The sequence below is a fragment of the Pongo abelii genome, chromosome 4, assembly GCF_028885655.2.
Source record: "Pongo abelii isolate AG06213 chromosome 4, NHGRI_mPonAbe1-v2.0_pri, whole genome shotgun sequence".
NCBI lineage: Eukaryota > Metazoa > Chordata > Mammalia > Primates > Hominidae > Pongo > Pongo abelii.
The window spans coordinates 139,644,002-139,656,393 of record NC_071989.2 but is presented as its reverse complement, the minus strand read 5'-3'; the positions used below and the strand labels follow the sequence as shown (position 1 = coordinate 139,656,393).

Sequence of the window (12,392 nt, the reverse complement as noted above, 5' to 3'; positions counted from 1 at the left end):
AAACCAAGAACACTCTCTCAGAGGAATCTGAAGATCTTTTGTGCCTGCTTTGGAATGAACTATTAGATACACAGTTAAACAACATACAAACATATAAATAGCACATTTTATGCATTAAATGAATCTAGAAGTAATCATCAGATGTAAAGAGAACATAACTTTGAAAAAGACGGTAAAAGCACTGATATAACTCCACTGACCGCCATGAAGAAATTTCTTTAAACCAAAATAAGTAATTCTACTAGATTAAACCATAAGAAATTGCTAATATTCACCAGGTGTGGTGGCTTACGCCTGTAATCCCAGTGCTTTGGGAGATTGAGGCATGCAGATCACTTGAGGTCGGGAGTTTAAGACCAGCCCGGCCAACATGATGAAGCCCTGTTTCTACTAAAAATACAAAAATTAGTTGGGCGTGGTGGTGCACACCTGTAGTCCCACCTACTCAGGAGGCTGAGGCAGGAGAATCACTTGAACCTAGGAGGCAGAGGTTGCAGTGAGCCAAGACCGAGCCACTGCACTCCAGGCTGGGCGACAAAGCGAGACTCTGTCTTAAAAAAAAAAAAAAAAAAAAAAAAAAAAAAAAAAAGGAGAGGGGAGGGGAGAGGGGAGGGGAGGGGAGGGGAGAGGAGAGGGGAGGGGAGAGGAGAGGAGAGGGGAGGGGAGAGGAGAGGGGAGGGGAGGGGAGAGGGGAGGAGAGGGGAGGGGAGAGGAGAGGGGAGAGGAGAGGAGAGGAGAGGGGAGAGGAGAGGGGAGATGGGAGGGAAGGGGAGAGGAGAGGGTAGGGGAGGGGAGAGGAGAGGGGAGGGAAGGAGAGAGGGAAGGGGAGGAGAGAGGGGAGGGGAGAGGGGAGGGGAGGAGAGAGGGGAGGGGAGAGGGGAGGGGAGGAGAGAGGGGAGAGGGGAGGGGAGGGGGGAGGGGGGAGGGGAAGGGGGAGAGGGGAGGGGGGAGGGGAAGGGGGAGGGGAAGGGGGAGAGGGGAGGGGGGAGAGGGGAGGGGGGAGAGGGGAGGGGGAGGGGAAGGGGGAGAGGGAAGGAGGGGGGAGGGAGGGGGAGGGGAGGGGGGAGGGAGGGGGAGGGGAGGGGGAGGGGGGAGGGGAGGGGGAGAGGGGAGGGGGGAGGGGAGGGGGAGAGGGGAGGGGGGAGGGGGAGGGAGGGGGGAGGGAGGGGGAGAGGGGAGGGGGGAGGGGGAGGGAGGGGGAGGGGAGGGGGAGGGAGGGGGAGGGGAGGGGGAGGGAGGGGGAGGGGAGGGGGGAGGGGAGGGGGACGGGAGGGGAGGGGGGAGGGGAGGGGGGGAGGGGAGGGGAGGGGAGGGGGGAGGGGAGGGGGAGGGGAGGGGAGGGGAGGGGAGGGGGGAGGAAAGGAAAGGAACTGTCAATATTCAAGCATTTTTTTTGTCTATAAAAACAACAATTTCATATGGTCCCCCTCCCACTGGTCTGCTGATAAATATTTGACCACCTCTTTGAGAAAAGGGCCCCTGATTTGTAGCTTCTGCAGTCTGCCATGCTGTAAATGTCCCACCGTGGCCAGTTTCAAGCTACTAACATGATGTCACTGAACATGGAGCTGGAGAGAAAGGCACAATCAGCTAACCAGCTCCAGCACAACACTGGCTCCACTTACTACTCTGATCTAAGGATCATCACAACGGTTCCTAAATTTTCTCATCATTTTCTAAAGCAGGCTTTTATCTGAGTAATCCAGTTTCTTTTCTAGGTTAGGAGAAATATGCTTTTGACATTTTAAATTATTAATACACTAAAATCACTCACAAGAAAGAATAGGCCGGGTGCAGTGACACACATCTGTAATCCCAGCACTTTGGGAGGCCCAGGCGGGATCTCCCAAATGTGGATCACATTCTCAACTAGCCTAGCCAACAAGGAGAAACCCCATCTCTACTAAAAATAAAAAATTGGCTAGCGTGGTGGCACACACCTGGAATCCCAGCTACTTGGGTGGCTGAGGCACAAGAATTGATAGGACCCGGGAAGCAGAGGCTGCAGTGAGTCCAGATCGTGCCACTGAACTCCAGCCTGGGCGACAGAGCAAGACTCCATTTCAAAAAAAAAAGTGGGGGGAATAGATGAAATTGGTACCTGGCTTTATCTTCTCAACACTTTTTTTTACTGAATACCTTTTGGTGCCAGTATTGTTTTGGGCATTGTAGACAGCAAGGAATAAGACGAAGGAAGTCCCTACTGTCATAAAAATAAATTTTAAAAAACACATAATTTCAAGGACTGACAAATGGCATGAACAAATTAAAACAGTGATGGGGAGGAGCTATTTTTAACTGAGTGGTGAGGAAGTAGGAGGTGATATTTAAGCTGAGATTGGAAAGGTAAAGGGCCAGGCTAAAAAACATCTGGGAAAACACCATTTCAAACAAAGGAAACAACCAGTGTAAAAGCTCTAAGCCAAGGCCAAGAATGGCATGTTTGAGAAACTGAACAGACTAACTTGGCTAGAGTGTAGTGAGCAAAGGTGAGATAAGAGGCTGTCAGGGCCAAATTATGTACAGACTGTTGAGTTTGTATTTTCTGGGTGAGTACAGTTTATATCTTATTCTGAATGGGTTGAGAAACAACTTCACATAGTAGTTTGATAAATGTACTGAATAGAATAAATGAAGGCATAATATCATGCATTATTTTAATGACCCCTTATGAGACTGGGGTCACACCTATTAATTGTATTCAGTTTTCTCAATATGACCACTTTGATTACTTAATAATCTATACAGAACATTATGAAGTTAAAGTAGGATGGCAGGCATCAAACTATGAATACAGCTGAAATAAACTGAGTGGTAGGACTACACACCAGCTCAGAAATAAGGATCTCATTAATCCAAGATGGTTATGGTGTGAAATGCTAACATATGAATTCAACTAGGTCAATGTCAAATTCTAATGAAAATGACCTAGTCTATAAAATAGATTATTTCAAAATTGTAAAGAAACATTTCCAGTGTGTCATCTAACATGATGATTTTATTTGGTATGTAAACAGGCTTTTTAAAAATTATAATGGTCGCCAGGTGCGGTGGCTCATGCCTGTAATCCCAGCAGTTTGGGAGGCCGAGGTGGGCGGATCATCTGAGATCAGGAGTTCAAGACCAGCCTGGCGAATATGGTGAAACCCCACCTCTACTAAAAATACAAAAAAAAAAAAAAAAAATTAGCTGGGCGTGATGGTGCACACCTGTAATCCCAGCTACTAGGGAGGCTGAAGCAGAACTGCTTGAAGCCAGGAGGCAGAGGTTGCAGTGAACCAAAATTACGCCACTACATTCCAGCCTGGATGACAGAGCAAGTCTCCATCTCAAAAAAAAAAAAAAAAATTATAATGGTCATGTTTATACAAGAGTCTAAATTGTATCCGCATATTACAAAAACTGTGAAGATATATATACACACCCACACACACATTATGGCCACATAAAAGTCCCACAATACAAGCCAATAAAGACATAAATTATTGCATATTATACAAAAATGGGAAAATGTTTACACTGGTTTATATAGAATAATTTATACTTGTACACAAACATCTCTTTAATTCACCAACTTCTAAGCCACCTATTTTAACAATTTATCTAAAACTTTTTTTTTTTTTTGAAACAGGGTCTCGCTCTGTCACCTAGGGTAGACTGCAGTAGTGAGATCTCGGCTCACTGCAGCCTCAACCTTCCAGGCTCAAGCAATCCACCTCAGCCTCCTGAGTAGCTGGGACTATGGGTGTACAGGCCTGGCTAAGTTTTCCTATTTTTTTTTTTTTTTGTATACGGGGTTTCGCCTCATTGCCCAGACTGATCTGGAACTCCTGAGCTCAAGCAATCCACTCACCTCAGCCTCCCAAAGTGCTGGGACTACAGACTTGGGCTATCGCACCTGGCCAAGATTTTTTTTTTAATCAACCAACAGGAAATGAGATCTACAGCTCAGGGAAAAAAAAAAAAAAATCTTGTCTTGACAAAATGAAATACCAAAACTTCACAAGTCATTAATTTCTTTTGCACTTTCATTTCCCAACTATCAGTAAAATTGCAGTTTTGGTATGTACAAGCATTTTTAGGAACACAAATACATATATGCATTTAATAAATACTACTCAACAGAGTTGTGTACATTATTGTAGCTGCTAGTTTACCATGGAAATACAATAAATATATTTATATGCCTTTTTTTTTGAAAGGAGAGTAACTAGGCAGTACAGTAGTAAGAGGACAGGCATACTAATAAATTTTTGTACACTAAAAAAAATCCCTCCCTAAAACTGTGAGACTTCTACTTGAGCTTTCAAAAAAAAAAATGCACAGGATACCATCGAGCTATCTCAGTAACAGTTAAGTGCTTTTCTTTAACAAAAGAAGTTTAGCAAAAACTAGCAAAAAAAAAAAAGAAAAATAATGAAGTTTTGGCTCCCAATCTCATTTGAGCCTATATCCCTGATAAAAAGAAAGTTATAAGGCCAGGCGCAGTGGCTCACACCTGTAATCCCAGCACTTTGGGAGGCCCAGGTGGGCAGATCACTTGAGGTCAGGAGTTTGAGACCAGCCTGGCCAACATGGTGAAACCTCATCCCTACTAAAAACAAAATTAGCCTGGCCTAATGGCGGACTCCTGTAATCCCAGCTACTTGGGAAGCTGAGGCACAAGAATTGCTTGAATCTGGGAGACAGAGTTTGCAGTGAGCCGAGATCACACCACCGCACTCTAGCCTGGGCGACAGAGCGAGACTCAGTCTCAAAAAAAAAAAAAAAAGGTTATAATATAGTCCAAATTGAAGGGTCTAAGTCCATGTAAATCACCAACACTCAGAATTGAAGAAACATCACTTTTAAAAAATACAGGGCAAGCCCAAAATAGGTTTTTTTAATGTGTTGTCACCCTACCAGCAAATCAGGTTTTCCTTTTATTCCATCGGTTTATCTCTCCTCTTTCCCTTCCTACCTCCTCTGTCCCTTACCATTTTACTGTGTATTTTCACTTTACATACACAAAAACTGATTTGAAACTTACCTTCATACTCTAAATTTGTTTCTACTTAATTCTTACAGGACTACATGGTTTTAGGTGAAATTCAAATACTTTTAGTTATAGAAACATTCATACAAGCTGTTACCAAGGACATGAGTGACAAGATTAGCAGTCATTCATTCAGGAAATGTTGAGTCCCCATTATGTGCTATCCACTGTTCTGAATACTGGGGATTCTGCAGTGAATAAAACAAAGCTCTATTCCTACGGGCACTAAAGCAACACCATGCTTGGCAAGTTCAAGACCTCAGGGAGGTCTGTATGTGGCCAGAGTGGAAGAAGCCAAGGAGAAACTGGTAAGACATGAAATCAGACAGGCAGGACATACCGACAATGAAGGGTCAAGACTTCTTGAATACTTAGGCATTAAGTATTCCGGTTTTTATAAATGATATGGAAAGCCACTAAGGGTTTGAACACAGGAGTAAAATAATCAGACTTTCATTTTCAAAAGATCGCCCTTGTTGCTGGTTTGAGAACAGAAAACAGCAGTAGCAGCAGGTAGAGACTACTAAAATAATACAGGCAAGAGATGATGGTTGCTTACAGAGGTGGCAGCAGATGAAGAGAGCAAATTGTGGTTACATTTATTCTTATGGCAGTTTTTAAGATAGATAAGGGACATGTTTTCATGCTAATTATTTGAATCAGATGTGGGAGTATGAGAAAGAAGAGAGTCAAGAATGTCTACTAGGTTTTTGGCCAGAGAAACTGAAAGATGGAGTTGACATTTAATAGGATGAGGAAGACTGGAATGGGGACAATTACTGGGGTGGAGGGGTGATAGAGAACACGGAGGACAAGGAGTTCAGTTGTGATGTTAAATCTGGGATGCCTATTAGAAATCTACTTAAAAATGCTAAGTAGGCAAATGGATACCAAAGTCTGGAGGTAGTAAATAGATCCAGACTAAAGATAACATTTTTAGTTTGAAATATATAATTCTAGGCTGGGCGCAGTAGCTCACACCTGTAGTCCCAGCACTTTTGGGGGCCCAGGCAGGCAGACCACTTGAGCCCAAGACCAGCCTGGGCAACATGATGAAAACCCATCTCTACAAAAAATACAAAAACTAGCCGGATGTGGTGGCACATACCTGTGGTCCCAGCTACTTGGAAGGCTAAGGTAGGAAGATCACCTGAGCCCGGGAGGTCAAGGCCGCAGTGAGCTAAGATCACGCCACTGTATTCCAGCCTGGAGGATGAGCAAGGACCTGCCTCAAGAAAAAAAAAAAATTTTTTTTTTTTTTTTTGAGACGGACTCTCCGTGGCCAGGCTGGAGTGTAGTGGTGTGATCTCGGCTCACTGCAAGCTCCGCCTCCTGGGTTCACGCCATTCTCCTGCCTCAGCCTCCCTAGTAGCTGGGACTACAAGCACCCGCCGCCACACCCAGCTAATTTTTTTTTGTATTTTTAGTAGAGACGGGGTTTCACCGTGTTAGCCAGGATGGTCTCGATCTCCTGACCTTGTGATCCGCCTGCCTCAGCCTCCCAAAGTGCTGGGATTACAGGCATGAGCCACTGCGCCCGGCCAAGAAAAAGTTTTTTAATAAAAAAAAAAAAAAAAAGGCTGGGTGCAGTGGCTCACGCCTATAATCCCAGCACTTTGGGAGGCCAAGCTGGGCAGATCACTTGAGGTCAGGAGTTTGAGACCAGCCTGGCCATCATGGTGAAACTCCATTTCTACTAAAAATACAAAAATAAGCCGGGCGTGGTGATGGGCGCCTGTAGTCTCAGGTACTCGCGAGGCTGAGGCAGGAGAATCACTTGAACCCAGGAGGCGGAGGTTGCAGTGAGCCAAGATCACGTCACTGCACTCCAGCCTGGGCAACACAGCAAGACTCTGTCTCAAAAAAAAAAAGATAAAAAAATTAAAAAAAAAAATATATATATATATGTATATAATTCTAGCTAGACAGAATGAGATCACAGGGGACTAAAACTAAATATAAATATAGAAGAGGTCTAAACATATGTACCTGAAACACTGCCTCATTTTTTAGAAGTTGGGGCAATGAAAAGGAACCAACAAAAGAAACTGAAAACAGGCAGTAATATGCCAGAAACAAAGGGAAGATTTCAAATATGATGTTATCAACCACATCAAATGCTGCTATTGCTTCTACATCCACTGAGATTACGCTTGAGAACTAGGGAATTTACCACCAACAAAGTCACTCAATAATCTCAAAAAGAGCTGTTACGGTAGAACGAAAGAGAAAAAAAGCAGATTGTAGTGGATCCAAACAAGACAGGGAGCGCTGATGACAACAAATATTTACCTTTTTGGAGAGGAGTTAACTAAAGGAAGATGTGGCGTTTGGAAAGGTTTTTTTTAAAAGATGGGAGATACTTCAGTACATCTATATGCTGATAGGGATAATCCAGTAGAAATGGGGAAATGATGCAGCTCATTAGCATGCAGGAGAATGAGATGAATACTGAAGCAATGCAATGTCCTTAAGAGGAGAAAGGAGCACGAGTGGAGACCATGATGACAGAATAATAGGAAAGGCAAAGTATAGGTAAAGATACAAGGAGACGTGTAAAAGTTTTCTTCTGATTGCTTTCATTTTTAACATACAGGAAACAAAGTCATGAGCTGAAAATGAAGAGGAAAAAAGGGATGCTAGAGGTCTGATGAGAGGTGTTAAAAGTCATCTGTGGTGATTAAATCAGGAAACGTATTAGGATTACAGAAGGATTAGGCCAGGTACAGTGGCTCACGCCTGTAATCTCAGTATTTTGGGAGGCTGAGGCAGGTGGATCACTTGAGGTCAGGAGTTAAGAGTTCGAGACCAGCCTGTCCAACGTGGTGAAACCCTGTCTCTACTAAAAAAAAAAATACAAAAATCAGCCGGGCATGGTGATGGGCGCCTGTAATTCCAGCTACTCAGGAGGCTGAGGCAGGAGAATCACTTGAACCTGGGAGGCAGAAGTTGCGGTGAGCCAAGATCGCACCACTGCACTCCAGCCTGAGTGACACAGTGAGACTCCATCTCAAAAAACAAAACAAAACAAAACAAAAACAACCGGCAGCACAAAGGGCCCTCCTTAGGTCAGTGGTCATAATTTAAAGGGAGAGCCGGGTCAGCCTGGGTGTGTTTTCCTCAAAGCATGCTCAACTTCCCAGATGTATGCTGGAACAGATGGAGAACTGGACACAAAGGGTGTGGGGGTAGGGGTTTGGCCAGGTGAATTACAACAGAAGAATGCCGCAAGGGAGCTGAATGTGTATGAAAAGGAAAAATTATAATAGTGGACCACAAATTTAAGGCAGGGTAAATACTCAAGTGAGGACATGGAAGGAGGTGGTCTTGGGATAGGAAAGAGGTGATAGCAGCAATGGATTACAGATCGCAGACATACAGAAGTACTGTTGAAGAAACATTTACAGCCATCCCTCGGTATCCATGGGTGATTGGCTCCAGGAACCCTGCCCCACCCTGGCCCAAATCCCCAGATGCTGAAGTCCCTTACATACATAAAATGGCACGGTATTTGCATATAATCTAGGCGCATCCACCTGTATACTTTAAATCATCTCTAGACTATGTATACCTAATAAAATATAAATGCCATGTATAATTGTTATACTGTAGCTTTTTACCTTGTTGTTCTGTTTTTTCTTTTTAAATACTTTTTATCCTTGGCTGGCTAAATCCTCAGATGTGAAATCTGATGATTCGGAGGGTCTACTGTATTTTATGGAAGGAGTTGGAAAGACAGGATGCTGAGACCCCAGTGGAATTAATGAAATTGTGTCTATGAAATATCCTCAATAAAGCATGGGCAGTTCTGGTTAAAATGTTATAGAACTACCTTAAAGACTAAAGAAAAATCTCACCCTGGGCAAAGTGAACCTGCAAGATAAAGGAAACTGGAAGGCTAAATTGGAGCTGGAGAACTGTATCACAGGAATTATAGCTGGAGCTTCCTAGACATAGAATCCTCAACCATTTCCAGCACTCCTGAAGAAAGAGTCAGCTTTGCACAACCTGGCCAACTGAGAAGGCAAAAATGCCAGATCGCAATCAGATGAGCCACAATAAAAACGATACCTTCCCCCACCTTCCCCCCTATATCTTTTCTCTGTAATCCTAAGCTGCATCCTGAAGTGGTAGGAATACCATACTGAAGAAGACCTGGCAAAGTAAAAAGAGAAGCCCACTAAGTAGGACTCTTCCTCCAAAACAAGCTTCTAGGTTCAAAGCAGTTTTGAGCCAAAGAAAAGTTCTGAAATCTACAAGAGTTTGAACACTACTATACTGTACCTTCTAATGACTAAAATAAGACTATTATTGACAAGTGACCAGAAAACTTTTTGTTACCTAAAAGTGACTTAAAAAGCTATCTGATCAAGCTAAAAGCTCATCTAGAAGCAGAGAAAGACTTAGTCTACAGGGAGAGTTTTGAAGGCACAGTGAAAGTTGTATTTTGCTTAAACCTTACCAAGTTCCACCCATTAAACTTTTCAGTTCCACAGATACCCATAAATTCCCTCTATATATACGGTGTAAAACATACACAATGTTGAATGTACTCAAAATTCATTTTTGCTTTACTAAACAAAAAGTGAAAGTTCTATTAAGTCAAATGAAACAAAAATAATTTTATGTTGTTGTTTTTATTTTTTTATTTTTATTTTTTTCTTTGAGACGGAGTCTCGCTCTTTCGCCCAGGCTGGAGTGCAATGGCGTGATCTCAGCTCACTGCAAGCTCCACTTCCCAGGTTCATGCCATTCTCCTGCCTCAGCCTCCCTAGTATCTGGGACTACAGGCGCCTGCCACCACACCCGGATAATTTTTTCTACTTTTTAGTAGAGACGGGGTTTCACCATGTTAGCCAGGATGGTCTCGATCTCCTGACCTCATGATCCACCCGCCTCAGCCTCCCAAAGTGCTGGGATTACAGGCATGAGCCACCGCGCCCGGCCAGTTTTTTTTTTTTTTTTTTTTGAGACAGTCTTGCTCCGTCGCCTAGGCTGGAGTGCAGTGGTGCCATCCCAGCTCACTGCAACCTCTGTCTCCTGGGTTCAAGCAATTCTCCTGCCTCAGACTCCCAGGTGGCTGGGATTACAGGCCTCAGCCACCGCGCCCGGCTAACTCTTGTATTTTTAGTAGAGATGGGGTTTCACCATGTTGGCCAGGTTGGTCTCAAATTCCCGAACTCAGATGATCCACCCACCTCAGCCTCCCAAAGTGCTAGGATTACAGGTGTGAGCCAGGGCACCCAGCCTGTTTTGTTTTTTTTGAGATGGAGTCTCGCTCTGTTGCCCAGGCAGGAGTGCAGTGGTGCAATCTCGGCTCACTGCAGCCTCTGTCTCCTGGGTTCACATGATTCTCCTGCCTCAGCCTCCCAAGTAGCTGGGATTACAGGCATGTGCCACCATGCTCGGCTAATTTTTGTATTTTTAGTAAAGACAAGGTTTCATAGGCCAGGCTGGTCTCGAACTCCTGACCTTAGGTGATCCGCCCACCTCAGCCTCCCAAAGTGCTGGGATTACAGGCATGAGCCACCACGCCTGGCCAATAATTTTATGTTTTAGTACAAGATACAAAAATTCGATCACACAGATTTCATATGAAATCACAGCATGAGTTTCTAAATGGGTAAGCAAGAAAACAGATATATCAGGGCTCATCATTTAGTTACTTTCAAATGTACCTAGATTTAATATGAACTTAACCTAATACTTTCTAGGAAAAAGAGGGAGTATGTTTTACCATAATCTATTTAACTAAAATACATTAACAGGTATTTTATAGTGTCAGGATTAAGACAACTTATTACCAAGTCTTTTTGGCATTTCAATTCAGGAACTCCCTTTGGATCAGGGCCCAAAGCAGTCTCAGCTAAATCCTGCACTACTCATTATTTGTTAGTATTATAGAAAGATTCAAGTATACTTAAGCTTTGAACCAAGGTAGCAGGATGCATAAAACTAATAATTTAAAAGCTAAATTCCTGGCCTGGCACGGTGGCTCACGCCTGTAATCCCAGCACTTTGGAAGCCAAGGTGGGCGAATCACGAGGTCAAGAGATCAAGACCATCCTGGCCAACATGGTGAAACCCCGGCTCTACTAAAAATACAAAAATTAGCCAGGCATGGTGGCACACGCCTGTAGTCCCTGCTACTCGAGAGGCTGAGGGAGGATAGTTGCTTGAACCCAGGAGGCAGAGGTTGCAGTAAGCCGAGGTGGCACCACTGCACTCCAGCCTGGCGACAGACTCTGTCTCCAAAAAAAAAAAAAAAAAAGCAACCCGGACGTGGTGGCTCATGCCTCTAATCTCAGCACTTTGGGAGGCTAAGGCAGGCAGATCACCTGAAGTCAGGAGTTCGAGACCAGCCTCACCAACATGGAGAAACCCCGTTTCTACTAAAAATACAAAATTAGCCGAGCATGGTGGTGCATGCCTGTAATCCCAGCTACTCGGGAGGCTGAAGCAGGAGAATCGTTTGAACCGGGGAGGCAGAGGTTGCAATGAGCCAAGATTGTGCCATTGCACTCCACCCTGGGCAACAAGAGTGAAACTCCGTCTCGGAAAAAAAAAAGAAAAGTTAAATTCCAAGTTTTTCCAAGTAGTATGAAAAAATTCAGAAAAAAATGCCGTCACCTAACTAGCAAGTAAGTATTAAGAATAAGCTTGACCGGGCGCGGTGGCTCACGCCTGTAATCCTAGCACTTTGGGAGGCTGAGGTCGGTGGATCACCTGAGGTCAAGAGTTTGAGATCAGCCTGATGACCATGGAGAAACCCCATCTTTACTAAAAATATGAAAATTAGGCGTGGTGGCAGACACCTGTAATCCCAGCTACTCAGGAGGCTGAGGCAGGAGAATCACTTGAACCCAGGAGACAGACGTTGCAGTGAGCTGAGATTGCGCCATTGCACTCCAGCCTGGGGGACAGAGACTCCATCTCAAAAAAAAAAAAAAAGAATAAGCACGTGCATGTACTTCTCTCAAGTTCCTCTCAAGAAGACACAGGAAAACTATAATGTCCCCCTCTGAGACTGACTAAAACATCACTAACATTAAATATTCAATAAAATGTTAAAATATTTCTTTCATGAAAATTGAGAATAAAAACAATACAGCAGATCAAAACCAATATGCATTTTTAATTTTGACAAAAATCTTTACAACAAAATATCCCAGACTCATCTTAAAGCATATGAGGAACCTAAATAAACCCTTTCATAATTTTAAAAAATACAACTGGGACTTTAAAACATAACAGCAACCTATCCCAGAAAATAATGTGAGAAATTAGTTATGAAGTATTTAAATAAACTTTAATTAAAGCTCTCATCATCTACACAGGCAAATATGAGCACAGCTGC

At 43.7% G+C, this 12,392-nt stretch overlaps 1 protein-coding gene across 7 annotated transcripts in view; it reads right to left on the bottom strand.

The window, feature by feature from the left end:
* The window catches only part of CDC42SE2 (CDC42 small effector 2), a 150,050-nt gene that overhangs the window by 114,050 nt on the left and 23,608 nt on the right, over positions 1-12,392 (bottom strand). Inside the window, exon 1 of one of the 7 annotated variants that reach the window (XM_063723924.1) lies at positions 6,144-6,261. The gene's annotated coding sequence lies outside the window, so the exon portion shown is untranslated. 7 annotated transcript variants of the gene reach the window in all.